This window comes from Terrapene carolina, unplaced genomic scaffold, assembly GCF_002925995.2.
Source record: "Terrapene carolina triunguis isolate 2854851 unplaced genomic scaffold, T_m_triunguis-2.0 Scaffold35022, whole genome shotgun sequence".
Taxonomy (NCBI): domain Eukaryota; kingdom Metazoa; phylum Chordata; order Testudines; family Emydidae; genus Terrapene; species Terrapene triunguis.
In genome coordinates, this window is record NW_020699373.1 from 7,076,727 (window position 1) to 7,092,681 (window position 15,955).

Genomic DNA, 15,955 nt, shown 5'->3' on the forward strand with positions numbered 1-15,955 from the left:
CAGCTGGAAGCATTTCACATGCGCTGCCTCCGCAACATCATGAAGATCCGCTGGCAAGACAAAGTGCCCAAACTCGAGATCCTCGAGAGAGCCCAGATGACAAGCATCGAAATGATGATCATGAAGTCACAGCTACATTGGACTGGTTATGTCATCCGCATGGATGCTAACAGAATCCCTCGCCAGCTTCTGTATGGTGAGCTCTCCCAGGGCATCCGGCATATAGGTCGTCCACGGAAACGTTACAAGGACACCATCAAAGCCAATCTGCACTACAGCAGTATCAAACCTAGGGACCTTGAGGACGCCGCCAGCGACAGAACACAGTGGCGTGCAACAGTCAGAAATACCTGCATCGCCTTTGAGGAAGACCGCTGCCGGCGTCTACAAGAGGCACGCGAACGATGTCACAGAGCATCAGCAGCGCACAATCCACTGACCGCGAACTTCCCATGCACCATCTGCAGCAAAATGTGCACCTCTAGAATTGGCTTGTACAGTCACCAGAGGGCACACCATAAGACCAGCAACAGATGATCTGCACAGATTTGTCATCATCGGATTTGATGGACTACCAAGAAGAAATCCTAGTGTAGAGAAGGCAGCTGTATTTAATGTGTGTTAGATGGTGGAGGTAAACCCTAGAGTTTATCTTCAAAGTGAATTAAACTACATCAAATTGAGGTCACTTGAATTTTGAATAAACGTGTCCTCACAGGTGTTTAATGCAGTTTAACTAATCTGCATTAAAATTAATTTGGATTAACTTTCCTGAGCATCCCTACGTAGACAAGCCCCATGCATGTTGTAGTCTCGCTCATGCCACTGGGACCACTTAGATGCTTAATGTTAGGAATCTGCTAGATGCCTTCATTGAACTAGGGTCATCATGGTCAAGTAGAATTAACAGCAGGAGCCAGGCCCATCATGACTGAAACTGTATGACAACTTTGCCTTCACCAAGCTACAAACTTTTTTAACATTATACCCTTGTAAATGTGAAGTCTTCTACTATTTGCCATGTCACCTCTAATGGATGTCTTGAGCTCATCATATGACCCCCAAGAGACAACAGAGCAAAACAAATGGAAAGTGTCAAATTATCTCTTACCACTTCAGTGTCTGCATCTAATAAATTCATTTTAACAACAACAACAACAAAAATCAAACATAGGCTTAAATCATGCCACCTTTGCCCAGAGTGATTAGTACTAATCTCTTCAAATGGTCCTATTGAAGTGAATGGAAGCACTTGTGTAGGTATTGTTGGTGTCACTAGGCCTAAGTGAACCAAAGTTCTTCAATGTTTAACTCTAATCGACCTCAAAAGCTAGATGCATGGAATGTGTAAACAGCCAGTTATCAGCATGGAATGTGTAAACAGCCCGTTATCAGTTACAACCCCCCCTCACACTGATACCAAGCAGTAATAATGAGGCCTGTATGTTTCTGACTGGAGAGGAGATAATAAATCAAGGGTAAACAGGACCAGATAACAGTTTAGAGGAGTGTTACTAACAAGCTAGACTTATAGCAGTTAGAATGATTTAATTGCTTGAATGTATAAACATGGCTTTTGTAGAAGAAGGGAGAGGGAATGGGGGAAGGAGGGGGGAGAGAGGAGAGGGAGGAAGAGGGGGGCTTAGTTGTAAAATGTATAAAGAGAGAAAAACTGTTTGTCTCAGTGTGCTTGATCTGAGACTTGCCTGTCTCCTTGCACCACTTTGAGATCTCAAATAAACTTTGTTTGCTTCTCCACCCTGGTGTGTTTATTGGCGCGAAGCACACCGGGCAATGAACCCCGCTGTTACTGTCCTCAGGCCCTCTGTGCCGGCAACAGTATTATTCAATGGCCCTCATAAAATAAACTCAGACAAGAAGTTGGACCTTTTTCACCCACTCCCTTGTAGTTATAAACTGAAACAACAACAACAAATAATGTTTTCTTACAAAAGTGGAGACTCTGTTAAATTTTGCAGATGCCAAATGGTTATTTTATGACTCTGTACATTTTTAGGTTTCTTTACCCTTTTTTCCTCCAGTTTTTACAAACAACCTAATTACAATTAATGAACCATACAGTAGCAAAACAGGTTAAGAGAACAATCTGCTAGAAGAGAAATTTTAGCTGTCACCATAGACTGGGGCAATTTTGGTTCATCCCATTTTTACTTCTGTTTTGGAAACAAGTTTCAAATTTCAGCAATATCAAAGCAGCTCAGCCCAGGAGCTGAGTTGAGAGAGACTCAGGAGTTAAGAAATAATGATATTCCCTAAACTATGTCAAACTGTTGGATTAAAGGGTATCAACAGTAGAGCTTTCACTTGAAGAATGAGAAGGCTTGGTTATGCACCAACTGATGACATTTCAGCATCTGCAATCTGACCATGTCTACTGATACCTTTGCAGCAGGAAAGAGTGTTATATTCTATGGCACTGTCAATCATTCTCTCTCAGACATGCACATAAACGTTCACACTGCCAGATCTAGCAGAAATGTCAGAGCAGGACCAAAAAGGAGACAATCTACTGACAGCTGGAGTGACTTAGCTCCCATGCTCCCTCAAGCCACAAAGCACCTTGTTATTGCTTCCGCTGTGTATGGAGGACCGAAAGGGCAGACAAGCCCAAACCTTTCCTAGTTTAGGCCCAATCCTGCACTGCCGCTCTTTTTGACATCAGTAGATGACAAGGGAACAGTTTTCAGAATCCCAGCCATGAAAAGGCAGTTTTGTTCTATTTTGTCACAGACATTAAAACTAGAACACCCAGATTTGGGATAAATTGGGATCGAGATCCTGACTTCACAATTCAGATGTGTGTCTCATGCAAACGTGGCACCTCTCTACTGCACTCCTTCTCTCTTCAGTCGTGATGTTTTATAGTTTACTAAGAAAAAATGTTTTTACCTCTTTTAGAAATCCACTGTCAATACAACTACTGAAAAGGGAAGGTACCATTTTCTATCCTCTCTCATGCATTAGCAAAACTACCAGCCAAATTCTGATTGTGGAATTTTGATAATTGGCAACGATTTATGAAGCAGAACGAACACAACTCGGTTGTCAGAAAGTAGGTGCATCTGCATTGTTAGCAGCCATAAATAATATTAAAAACTAATTACATTTGGTAGATGGGGGAATAAATGTGGGACACCATGGTCTAGTAACCCATGCTTACTCAGGGCTTGCCTATGAAGGACATCCAGGAAAATTAATCCAAATGAACTAAAGTGTGAATTTGCAGTAGACTAATTAAACGGCATTTAAACCCCTGTGTGAACACCCTCATTCAGAAAGTGGCCTGAACTCCATTTAGTTTAATTTGCTTACAAAGTGAATTAAACTAAACTGGATTAAGGCCACTTTATTTCTGAATAACAGCATCCACAAAGGTTTTTTAAATGAGGTTTAACTTATCCACTGATCCTGCTGTGGATGACCCACCCATGGGTGGTCATGTTCAGTGTCATTTCTGCACAATCACTTTTCTAGTGGGCCACTTTAATAATGTTTTTGTTGATTAATTCAGCAAAGAGAGGTTCTATAGAACACAGGGTTTGTGTGCCTGGATCAGAACATGGGATTTAATGACCAATCTCCTGCCCTGCTTCCACTTCATAAGAAATTGAAAAGTCAGCCGTGTTGTATTTTCTGTTACCCTACTGCATGGTGTCTGGGTGTAAAAAAGTATCCTTCCTGGCTACTGCAGTGATCAGCATATACCCAGATAGTATGATATGATCAGCCCATATTCTTTTAGCTTGCATACCCACAAATGTGATTGCAGAATATTGTAGAAGTCCTTTAAAAGAGAGGAAAATGTAATGAACAATAATTAATTGTGGTAGTGAAATATACAGGATGACTATATGCTATGGGTATATCTAGACTAGAATTTGTGCTCCTATTTTAAAATAAGTTGATTGATTACTCGTTAACTAACACGTTTGTAACTGTTAGGTTTGTTCCAGGATACAAAGGCCATGTCTACCCTAGGAAAACAGGTATATTCTTAACACGTTAAATCCTAGTGTAGAGAAGGCAGCTGTAGGTAATGTGTGTGAGATGGTGGAGGTAAACCCTAGAGCTTACCTTCATCAGCTAACACATGTTAAAACTACAGCTTGCTTTGTCTACTAGGGGCCAGGTCCTCAGCTAGTGTAACTTGTTATAGTTCCATTGACTTCAAAGTATCCATGACAACCTACACAAGCTGAGAATCTGGTTTTAAGATGTGTTAACAGGTGGTTAGTAATACACCTTTCATGTCTACAGAATACAAGGCAAAACTGTGCCTGTAATTTAGCCTTGCCAAATTACCTAGATTAGCAGGTAGAGAGGAGTTATTTCATTGACATTAATAGGCAATACATTAACTCTTGTTAAACGAGCACCACAAACTCTATTCTAGACACACCTTATTGATGATATTCACCGTAGGTCAGAGGTATTCCCTATGCCCACTGCACAAGCTTTTCCTACAGGGTTTAAGTGGTGCATATGGACCTTGGGCTTATTTACAATCAAATTTGCAGCAAATCAGTTTTAATTAATTCACACTTTTTGTTATTTCTCTGTAAATCTGTGTGTGGACATTCTTGTTTCAGATTAAGACTATTCCTTTTTCTTCATTTAGTTTAATGACATCATTGAACTAGATCAAAAAAGGGCATTCTTGGGATACGTCTATACTAGGAGTGCTTTATGAGCACGGGAATGCTTGTAGAGTATACTGGCAAAGCGTTCCTAGTGTGGCTACAGCTCTGCCAGCCAACATGTGCTTAGTACCAATATAATAAAGCCACCCACCACAGATGAAACTAGCTATACTGGTAAATGCACAACTTTGCAGTTATATCTGTATCGACACTAGTGGCTTTTGTCAACAAAGCCATATCAGTCAGGGACCACATCACTGACTGACACAGCTATCCCAGAAGAAGTCTATAGAGGCCAGGTCTACATGATCTGAAATAAAAGAGTGTCCACATAAAAACTTGCAGGGAAATAAAAGACGTGAACTACAAACTAATTTAGACCTCATTTACACAAGAGAGTTGCACTAAAAACTAAAGGCATGATTCTAAAGGCGTGATATTAAAACCGTTTAGTTAAGCCAGTGCAAACCTTGGAATGAACACTCTTATTTTAGCTAAGCTGGATGTACATTGATTTAGTTTAAACTGATTTTAAACTAACGCAAACTAGGACACTTTTAAACCAAAATAAAAGTCCTTAGTCAATGCACTGGTTTAAGTAAAGTTTTGAAAAACAAATTTAAGTTAAACCCACACACCTCTCTCATTGACATAGGTCTTAGTTATTTCAATGCAAATGTGTCTGTATGAAAACCGCTTGTGCGAGCCTTCTACACTGAGGTGAATTTTACCCTATGGCCCTTTCCGGACTAAGAAAATGAGGTGTGTTTATAGCGAACAGCGCTTAGCATACAGTGCCTACACTACAATCGGAGCTAAGTGGCATTTCATAGTGTGTTAATTAACGTTATCTAACATTTTTGCTAAGCGCTTTCATTTTTCTAGCCTAGACAGTTCCTTTATGGATAAATACTCACTTTCATTTGTAGAATCCCAAAGTGTTCATCGTCCATATACAAGCTGCATAGCAGTAACGGTACTGGAATAGCTAAAGTGGTACAATCCCATCAAGGTGGATGCATTTATACTAGTATAAAAGAGATTCTGTTTTCCGTAAGGGCAGAGGAATAAATTATACTAGCATCAAGCACCTTTATACCTGTGTCCACATCAGGGTTTGCACTGGTATACTGGAAAAAATCAGCCCCATAACCAACATAGTTATGTGAATACAAAAATACTGTGCTTATGCCAGGCCTCAGTGTCTGACTATCCCTGCCAAAATTCCTTCAACTCTGGACACACAATTACACGTTGTTTTTAGTACAGAAACCCTCCTAAGCCCTAGCCTCCAGCAGGGTTCCTTTCCTGTATAATATAGGCACCATTTCTGCCCCAGAGTATTATTTATATTATGATAGCACTTAAAAGCCCAATTAAGATGGGACCTCACTCTGTTAGGTGCTGTACATACATATTAAGAAATAATACCCACCTAAAGAGTTTATAATTTAAATACATAAGACAGCAAAGATAAAGTGACTTGCTCAAGGTCAGCATCAGGAATAGAACCACAGGTCAGCAACGGGTCCATACCCGGACACAACTGTCCATGGTAAAAATTTTGAGGTCCGTGGGGGGCGCTCACGGGCGGCTCCCTGGAAGCGGCTCCCCATCCCTGCTGTTGCTGGCAGAGGCGCGGCTGGGCAGCTCTGCGTGCTGCTTCCGCCCCCCCGAGCACTGACTCCGCGGCTCCCAGCCCATTGGCCAGGAACCACGGCAAATGGGAGCTGGGGTGGGGGGCAGCGCCTGTAGACAGAGGCAGCATGCCTGCAGAGCTGCCTGGCTGCACCTCCGCCAGCAAGAGCAAGGATGGGGAGCCAATTGTGGGGAGCCTCCAGAGGACAGCCTGCCCACAAGTGGCTCCCCCGTCCCTGCTATTGATAGCTGGCGGAGGTGTGGCCAGGCGGCTCTGAACACTGTCTCCATCCCCCCTCCCCAAGGGCAGACTCCATGGCTCCCAGCCCATTGGCTGGGAACCGCGGCCAATGGGAGCTGTGGGGGCGGCACCTGAGCAAAGGCAGCGCGCAGAGCCACCTGGCCCCACCTCCGTGTAGGAGCCAGAATGGGGACATGCCACTGCTTCCTGGAGCTGCTTGAGGTAAGTGCTGCATGGAGCCTGCACACACACACCCCTGCACCCCACCCCCTGCGCCAGCCCTGATTCCCCTCCCGCCCTCTGAACCAGGTTCCAGCCCAGAGCACCCTCCTACACCCCAAACCCCTCATCCTCAACCCCACCCCCGAGCCTGCACCCCCAGCTGGAGCCCTCACACCGCCCCCGTACCCCAACCCCCTGCCCCAGCCTGGAGCCCCCTCCTGCACCCCAAATCCTCATCCCCAGCCCCACAACAAAGCCTGCACCCCCATCCCAACCCTGCTCTCCAGCCTGGAGCCCCCTCTCGCACCCCTAATTTTTGGTCCCACCGCAGAACCCGCACCTCCAGCCCACAGCCTGTAACATCTCCCACACACCAACCCCTGACTCAGCCCGGAGCCCCCTTCTAGCCCCCACCAATGTCTTTCGCTAAGTCTGGTAATTTTGTCGAGTGTCTGTAACGCAACATGGTGGTGCTGACCCCTGCACAGAACTCAGGTGTCCTGACTCCCCATCCAGTATCCTGTTCACTAGACAACACTTCCCTATAATCAGAGTGTGGAATATAATAAATAAGAGCCTGATTATGCAAACTACCAAGCATCTCCTATGAGATACCAAGTTCCTTCTGCCTCTTTTCAAGTCAACTTGCATCGTTACTGACTTTGACACATCTATAAGGTAATGCTTAGCATCCTGCATCATTGTATCAATCTGCATGGAATTTGGGAGGTAGGAGCGCAGTATGCAGGAGGGAAGAATTGACAGGACACTCCAGAAAGTCAGTCTGTGTGCTCACAGCTAGAATGCTAACTGCAGCTCTCTGTGCACAGTTCTCCTAATAAAGAGCCAGCTTAGTTTACAAGCATAAAGTCATTTTGTGTTTTTCTTAGCACATGGTGCATTATACAAGCTGCAGGGCCCCAAAATGTCAGGCATCAGGTCCTGCCAGACACAGCATGTCAGATAAGAAGCAATTAAAAAAAAAAGACTCTAGGAAACAAATGGCATTGTACTTCCCTCAAAGCCAATAAAGATCCTACTCAGTTCAAATATTTTCTTTTTACAGTATTTGAGGAGGCTCAAAACTTTCTCCCAAACAGTTTGCTCAGCCTTAACTCAAAGTGAGTCTAAATCAGTTTGTCTCTCCTCAGGTCTTTGCTCCAATATACTCTGGAGACATTTTTGCTCTTAATTTTATTATATTTCTGACTCAGAGGCAGAATTTGTCAAATAGGAAAATTTCCTGCCCTATAGGTCTAGGAGGAGTTCCATTTTTCTAGATTTAGTGAAGGTGAGTCATATCAGGCACCACAGATTAAATTCTCTTAGGTCAGAATTTCTGTGGATTAAACCTAATGAAGATTGTTACATCTTGTTTAAACTTCAAGCCATTTTAGTGGAAAGGAAACATTTATTTTCTTTATTGATGATGCAGACACACAAAAAAAATTTGCTTTAAAGCAGCCACAAAGGAAGATCAACACAGAAGTCAGAAATAGGATAGAGAGACCATCTTTAAAATCCTGTGGGTCTAAATATGATAATAGAATTGAAGGATTAAAATAATCAAAAATAATGAGAAAAAGGATTAGATAAGAAGTGTTTTCTTTCTTGCTTGCTTATTATAGTCTTTGGGAAATGAGTACAGAAATCACATTTTCCTCTATAAGGATCTCTCATTCTACAGTCCTGCAGACTAAGTTCCCATTCAGTTCAGGAAGTCCTTCTATTACCAGGAGTTTTTCTTGTCTAAGGAATATAATAACTGCAGGGTTGGCCTTCCCATGAGGCGAACTGAGGCGGCCACCTCAGGTGCTAGACTGGGGGGGGGGGGGGAAAGGGCGCACCACTAGGCCCCAGAGTGTAGAAAATTGTACCTGCTGCTGGTGCATATGTATTCTCTCTGCTCTAGATGCACAGAGATGGTGGAGTGCTGTGCTGGAGGAAGGAGGGCACAAGAGACATAACAGGCAGGCAGGAGAAAAGGTGAGAGGGAATAACAGAAAGCAGCAGGAGCTGCAGGGAGAGAGAGGAGGAGGAGTCTCTTATGTACCTCTCTAGCACTCCCAGGAGCCTGGACTGATTCACACCAGCTTCTCAGGGAGCTTCCTATTTCCTGCTGCTTCCCTGAACCCACTTGAGGAGAACAGGCAGTCAACTGAACTAATAGGAGCCAGTTAGGCCCTTAAGACGCTGATATCTTCCCTCACTCAGGCCCTGCTGCCAGCCTGCTTATTTGTCCCCTTCAATTGAGTGTTGAGAGCCACTATAGCTGGCACAGAACAGCAGTCATGAGTGAAAGAAGAAAACACCCCTCTGGGGCAGCATTCAGAAAAAGAAAGCAAGCAAAGGAAGCTTTTCTATCTAAGCAGGAAGGAGCTCTCCTGAGATACATAGACACAAATGTTCACGGTGAGCCTTCCGGCCCCAGTGAGAATGTGAGTGGTGAGGAGATGCCTGATCTTCCAGTTAGTCAGAGTGCAGGTGACCCAGCAGCTACTGCAGCATCCATATGTCCATCTCAAATGGATGTAACCATGCACATTCCTGAAGAAAAGTGTAGATCAGAGAAGAGTGTGGTGGAGGCGCAAGAAACAGCTGCTGCTGAGTTTAGTTCCTTAAGTCTAGATGATCCAGGACTGTGGACCCACTTGAGCAGTAGCCTGAGGGACTTCCTTGTACTGCATGGGCCACATCAAGTGAAAATCTTCATGTTCCCCAAAGACAATGAAAATAGAAGTTTCCATCCAACACATTACTGGCGTGAAATCCCCAATCATGACAAAGTGGAGAGGCCATGGCTTATGTACTCAAAAACCCAGAATGCTGCATACTGTTTTTGTTGCAAACCCTCCCAGTCTAATGTTCCAGCCACATTGGGTTCTATAGGAACAAAGGACTGGAAAAATCTGGCTAGAAATCTGGCATGCCATGAGAAGGCAGCAAATCACCAGAGAGCATTCCATAGGTGGAAAGAGCTTGAGATGAGACTAAGGTTAAAGGCCACCATAGATGATCAGCATCAAGAGAAGATTGCATCAGAGTCTTTTTATTGGCAAAATGTTCTGAAAAGGCTCATTGCCATTGTGAGAATGCTTACTACCCAAAACCTAGCACTGCGTGGCACTTCAGATCAGCTGTATGTGCCAAACAATGGAAACTTCCTTAAAATTGTGGAGCTGGTGGCTGAGTTTGATGCTATACTCCAGGAGCATCTAAGAAGAGTCACCACCCAAGAAATGTACACACAATGTACCTTGGAAAAACAATTCAAAATGAGATCATGCAGTTACTGGCATCAAAAGTCAAACAGAAGATTGTGGCAAGTCAGCAAGACATTTCTCTGTTATTCTGGACTGCACACCTGACATTACCATATGGAACAAATGATTTTAATGGTGCGTTTTGTAACAACAACAGAACCTAGTGAAAATGTCCCTGCAATGGTGACTGTCAGAGAGCATTTTCTAGAATTTATGGACATTGATGATACTACAGGAGCTGGTATGACAAATGTGCTTCTTAAAAAGCTGGAAGATACGGGAATTACGATAGCTGACATGAGAGGTCAGGGCTACGATAATGGTGCCGTCATGAGATTAAAGAACAGAGGAGTGCAGACGCAGATCCGAGAGTTAAACCCTCGAGCTTTTTTTGTCCCATGCAGTTCTCATTCATTGAACTTGGTGGTCAGTGATGCAGCATCAGCTTCTAGTGAGGCTGCTGAATTTTTTTAATGTGATTCAAAACATCTATGTATTTTTCTCTGCATCAACTCATCAATGGCAAATTTTGAAGCAACATCTGGGAACATCCTCTCGGACACTGAAACCATTGAGTGCCACATGATGGGAAAGTTCAGTGAAGGTGATAAAGCCTATCAAACACTAAATTGGGAAGATAGATGATGCCATAGTTGCCATTATGGAGGTTAATGGTATGACAGGAACTGTTCGTGGGAGAACAGTGGCGGAGGGAAATGGAATCACCAGAAACATACATAACTTCAAATTTCTGTGTGGCTTAGTGTTGTGGCATGACATACTGTTTGAAATAAATGTTGTAAGCAAGAGACTCTGAGGTGTTGACCTTGATATATCTGGAGCAATGGAACATCTGGACAAAGCAAAGTCATACCTACAGTCTTACCGGTCAGGTGAGGGATTTCAAAACGTCTGAAGAGTGCACAAAAGTTGGCAGAGGAACTTCACAATGAAGTGATTTTCCCACCCATTCAAGAATACAAGAGTCACCGAAGAAGACGACATTTTGATTACGAGGCACGGGATAATCCCATACGTTGAATTCTTTAACCAGGTGCTAGATTGTGCAATACAGTCAGTTGAAGAACGTTTCATGCAGCTCAAGGAACACAACAGTATATTTGGGATGTTGTATGATATTCCAAAACTCCTCACTATACCTGAAGAAGGCCTACACCAGCAATGCAGGGCACTAGAGACAATGTTGACACATGATGACATGCGCAATATTGATGCGAGTGATTTAGGTGATGAACTGAAAGACCTTTCAAGATATGTTTCAGCAGAATCAACTCCAAAGGCTGTTCTGGAATATATGTGCACAGATAAGATGACCACCTTCTTTCCAAATGCTTTTGTTGCTCTGCGCATACTTCTAACACTTCCTGTAACAGTTGCCAGTGGAGAACGCAACTTCTCCAAGCTGAAGTTAATAAAAACACAGCTACGCTCCTCAATGACACAGGAGAGGCTGGTCGGCCTTGCAACCATCTCAATAGAGAATGAGTTGGCCCAGACTGTGGACCTTCAGGAAGTAGTTCAAATCTTTGCAACCAAGAAGGCACGGAAAGTATTTAAACAGATAAAATGCCAGTGTTTACTATGCAGACAAGAAAAGTTACATTTGCTGTTCAGGCATTTGAAAGTTAAGTGTTACTTAAAATTTTTGAACAAAGCATCAAAGTTGTTAGTTCTCCTTTATTGGGGTAGGTAGCAGAGCAGTACCATGAGAGGAGTAGAACAGGAAGAAGGCAGAACTGAGACCTTTCAAAGTTTTGGCCCAAGCGAGGGGGCATTTGAGCTCCCCACCTCAGGTGCCAAAATGTTGTGGGCCGGCCCTGAATAACTGTTATTACGGTAGTGCATAAGACTCCAAACAGTGATCACTAGTAGCCTGTTATGCTCGATGCTGTACGAAAAGAAAGCTTCTGCCCCAAAGAACTCCCAGTTTAGGCGTTAGACAATAAGCAGTAGATGAATAAACAGGCAAATGAGATGACTGACAGGAAGTCAAGATAATTGTAGAGACAGTTGTGATTGAATAAATTAGTCATGACAAAAGTTGCAATAGTCACAAATGGTTGCCACCCAAACTAATACTAAAGAGGATCAGGCCCTAATTGCCTCACTATAGACAGGACCTTGGTGACATTGTTATTGTTCTGAGCCCCTCTCCTTTGTCCACCATGCATATCACGAGTTGTCATTTTTCCTCTAAATAACTTTTTGCAAACTCTCCTCTACTAACTGGAGACTTCATGAAAGGCAGATCTGTAAATATATTCTTTTAGTATGATGTGGTATGATTTACAACAGTCATTTTGTCACAGCTATCGCCAGGAGAGCAGAATCCATCTGCAGCAAGAAGCTTTTAAGTGTGTTAATAATTTATGCTGCCTCTATCCACGCTTCCTGTTTGTTGCTGTTCTGGCAGAATGGCTACTCCCTGATCCCTCTTATTGTTGAAATGTAGCATGGTTTTGAGGACAGATCAGATTTGTTCTTCTTTATGTATTCTCTTTTACTCTAAGTAATAGTTCAGAAGGGTCGGCTGAAGGAAAAGAATGTGTGTGTTGATAAGCAAAGTCTGAAGAACAAATTAAACTTATTGGAAATTCAGGAACACTGCATGTACACCCGAAAACAAAGAACCGCAAATAGAGAGCACAACTGAAGTATTAGCTGCAAGAAAATACTCAAACACAATCCAAGTAATAGTGTGAAGCAATATAATCACTCCTCACTTCTTCCATGTTTAGGACAAGAGTGTCACCCACCCAACATGTCCTTGCAAAGAAATAAGGGCCATAAGACATTCAACTACTTCCCTAGGTGGGCAATCTGTATTGTGGTTATAGTGCAGGAGAGTAAGAGAGACCAGCCTCTATCTATAGGCTGTTATAGAGGCAGTGTTGTCTAGTGGACAGATGACCAGACTGGCAATTGGCAGACCTGAGTTCTATTTCTGACTCTGCCACTGGCCTGCTGAGTGACCTTGGGCAAGTCACTTAGCCTCTCCGTGCCTCAGTTTCCACATCTATAAAATGGGGATAATGGACTCCTTTGAAAAAAAATTAATTTGTGGATGAAAAGCACTATGTAAGAGTGAGGTGTCATTAATATAGGGCTGTTATTCACCAACCCATGCAGGGAATGGTTCTAGCCTTGACTCTGTCCCCTCAATGCACCAGCCAGTGCAGTTGAGCCCAGGAGGAGGGGGAAGTAAATTACAATCAGACCAGCATGCGAGTCATGCCAGAATACTGTTTCAGCTCTTTTTAGAAGCCAGAATGGCATTCCAGCACTTCTGCTGTCCCAGGCCTTTTCCTTCCCAGCTGCTAAAGCATCCTGAGCCAAAGATGCCAGTTCCAGGCTAGTACGGGGGACGCTCAGTGGTAGGTCAGCATAGAAGGAGCCGGGGATGCAGCTGCCAGGACTGAGCAAGGGAATGTGGAGCTGCCAGGATCCCAGAGTGGAGCTGAAGCTGGACAATCACTGGAGCCATACAGCAGAGCCACACAGATGGCGGAGTCCTCTGTGAGGAGCAGGAGCTCTGCAGCAAGAGATCCCTACTTCCTTGAGTCTCTCCCTGCTTCTCTACTGTCCTTATCTTCCTCCCAGCAACCCTTCTACTCATCAGTGTCCCATTACCCACTACTCCCTTCCAGGGCCTCCCACTACCCTGTATTCCAGAACTGCACCAAACGATGGTCTGGCACAGATTACCCACTCCCAGAGCAGGGGGGTCCTAGAGTCCGAACTGTGACAATTTGGTCCCGGTGTTATGAGAAAACTGGACTTGACTTAACCCTCAGCTATCTTGTGTAGTTAGCCACCATAAACTGGAAACGTGGACACCACATAGTCAGAAAGAATTTGGCCTTGCTTAGGCAGGCACAAACATCTGCACAGCTGCAGTGTTACGAACAAGGATAGCTGACCTTGATCTGGGTGCCTGTGTCTGTCAGTTTCTTGCTAGAGCTGCTTTGCTGATCAGTAGAAATTATGAGTTCTTTGCTATTGCTAGGGAAATGGTCAGCCCATTGGGGATTACTTTGAGTTATGCTTTGTTTTGAGTTACCTATTAAAAGATTAGTTAAAAAGCATACTTTGGAGAAGTTTGGATTTTCTAGGAGTGAGAAGACACTGACATTAATCTTCCCCAGCAGCTAGGAGGAAGGCTGGCCACTGGAAACTTGCTACTGCCACTTGACACCACCTCAGACTTTGGGTGATATTCTGGGGTGCTCTAGACTATTGCTGTTTTACGTGTGTGCTTTGTACTAAAAAATAAGGAATTTTGAGTGGAAGCACTCTTGGGTGCGCTAATAATTTATCATATGATTTATTTCCTGACACCGCCTGGAAAACAGATTAGTTACCATAGCGCTGAGTTCAGATAACCCTGGGTAACACCTGATCTGCTTCTGCGGCAGCACATTCAGCATTTGTTAGTGCTCATGGTAAATCCACAGTCCAGTCATGAATCAATAATTCATAGATGCAAAGTGCTGGATGCCCATTAAGGAGGTTGGTGGGATTTCAGAAAGAGCCTTGACGTTACAGGAATCTCTTCCAAGGGCAAGAGGGCTGTAGGCTTCCTGTAGGATGTATGCTAGGCACCCGTTAGAACTGTTTGTGGGTAAGAGTGTAGGCCATATAGGGCTAGATTCACAAAGAGACATTGACATGGGACATTGAGCTGCACCACACCTAACTTTTAGGTGCTTAGAAAAATCACTGCAATTCACAAAACCTGGGTTAAGTGTTTAGGCTCCCGACATGATGAATGAGGAGAGACAGGCACCTTACAAATGTAAGTCACAAAAGCCAGCATGCTAGGCAACTCTCCACCTAAGCTAGCCAGTGGGAGATGCTAGGGAGAAGAGTATGTGCTAAACCTCACCCCTCTCATAGAGATAGGTACCTAAGTCTGGGCTGCAGGGTGGCACCTCCCTCTGCTTGGGATTCTCAGATCCTCTCTACAAACCCTCTCCTGTTGTTAAGCGCCTGTGGGTTTTTTTCCCCCAAGTGTGTGTGTGTGGGGGGGGCGGGTGAAAGAGGGTATTCCCTAATAACTTGTAGCCCAGTGGATAGGATACTCACCCAGGATGTAGGAGACCCCCTCATCAAAGTATCCTATAGCTCTGTTGTTACAGCACTCACCAGAGAGGTGGCAGATCCCTGTTCAAACCCCTTTTGCCCCAGGGGTCTCCCACATCCCAGGTGAGTATTCTAACCATTGGTCCAAAAGTTGTGAGTTTACTGCGACGCCATAACGTGTTTTGACACAGACACACATTCAAAATTAGATTTAAAAAAACAACAACAACTGACATAGACACTAGCCAGAAAGATAAAATAAGTATAATAAACAAAGTCCCTCTTTTCCATGGTAGGTTGGACCTTTTCAGCAAATTCTTCTCCCTTTGTTTGCTGCTCCAATTTCCTCCTGACTGTGTGTAATCAGGATCAATTATATTCCTTCTTCTGAAACTTCACAATATCACTTCAGGAGAACCGAAATAGAATGCCCAAGCAAATTTAATTGTTCATTATGATGTCACTATGAGCAACATATATACAGACCAATGCCTCAGCAACGCCCACAGCACAAACTTAAACTATTAAAACACCAGGATAGTATAAAATGAACAGTTATAGCGGCACTAAATCATGGTCTTATTGTGTTTGGCTGATTCTCCTGAATTCAAAGTAACTTTGATCTTATACTTCAAAGTGTGTTCATCCCTAACATCCATTCTGCTCCAAAAATTCCTCTCTCAAAATAAGGCTGTTCATCCATTAGTAAAGAAATCAATTTTCTATATTGTGATGAACCCCCCCTCCCAAACAGACAGAATAGTCCAAAAGGATACATAAGAATATAAAAATAAAAGAGCTCATGCATTTAACGATTGAATGGTCAA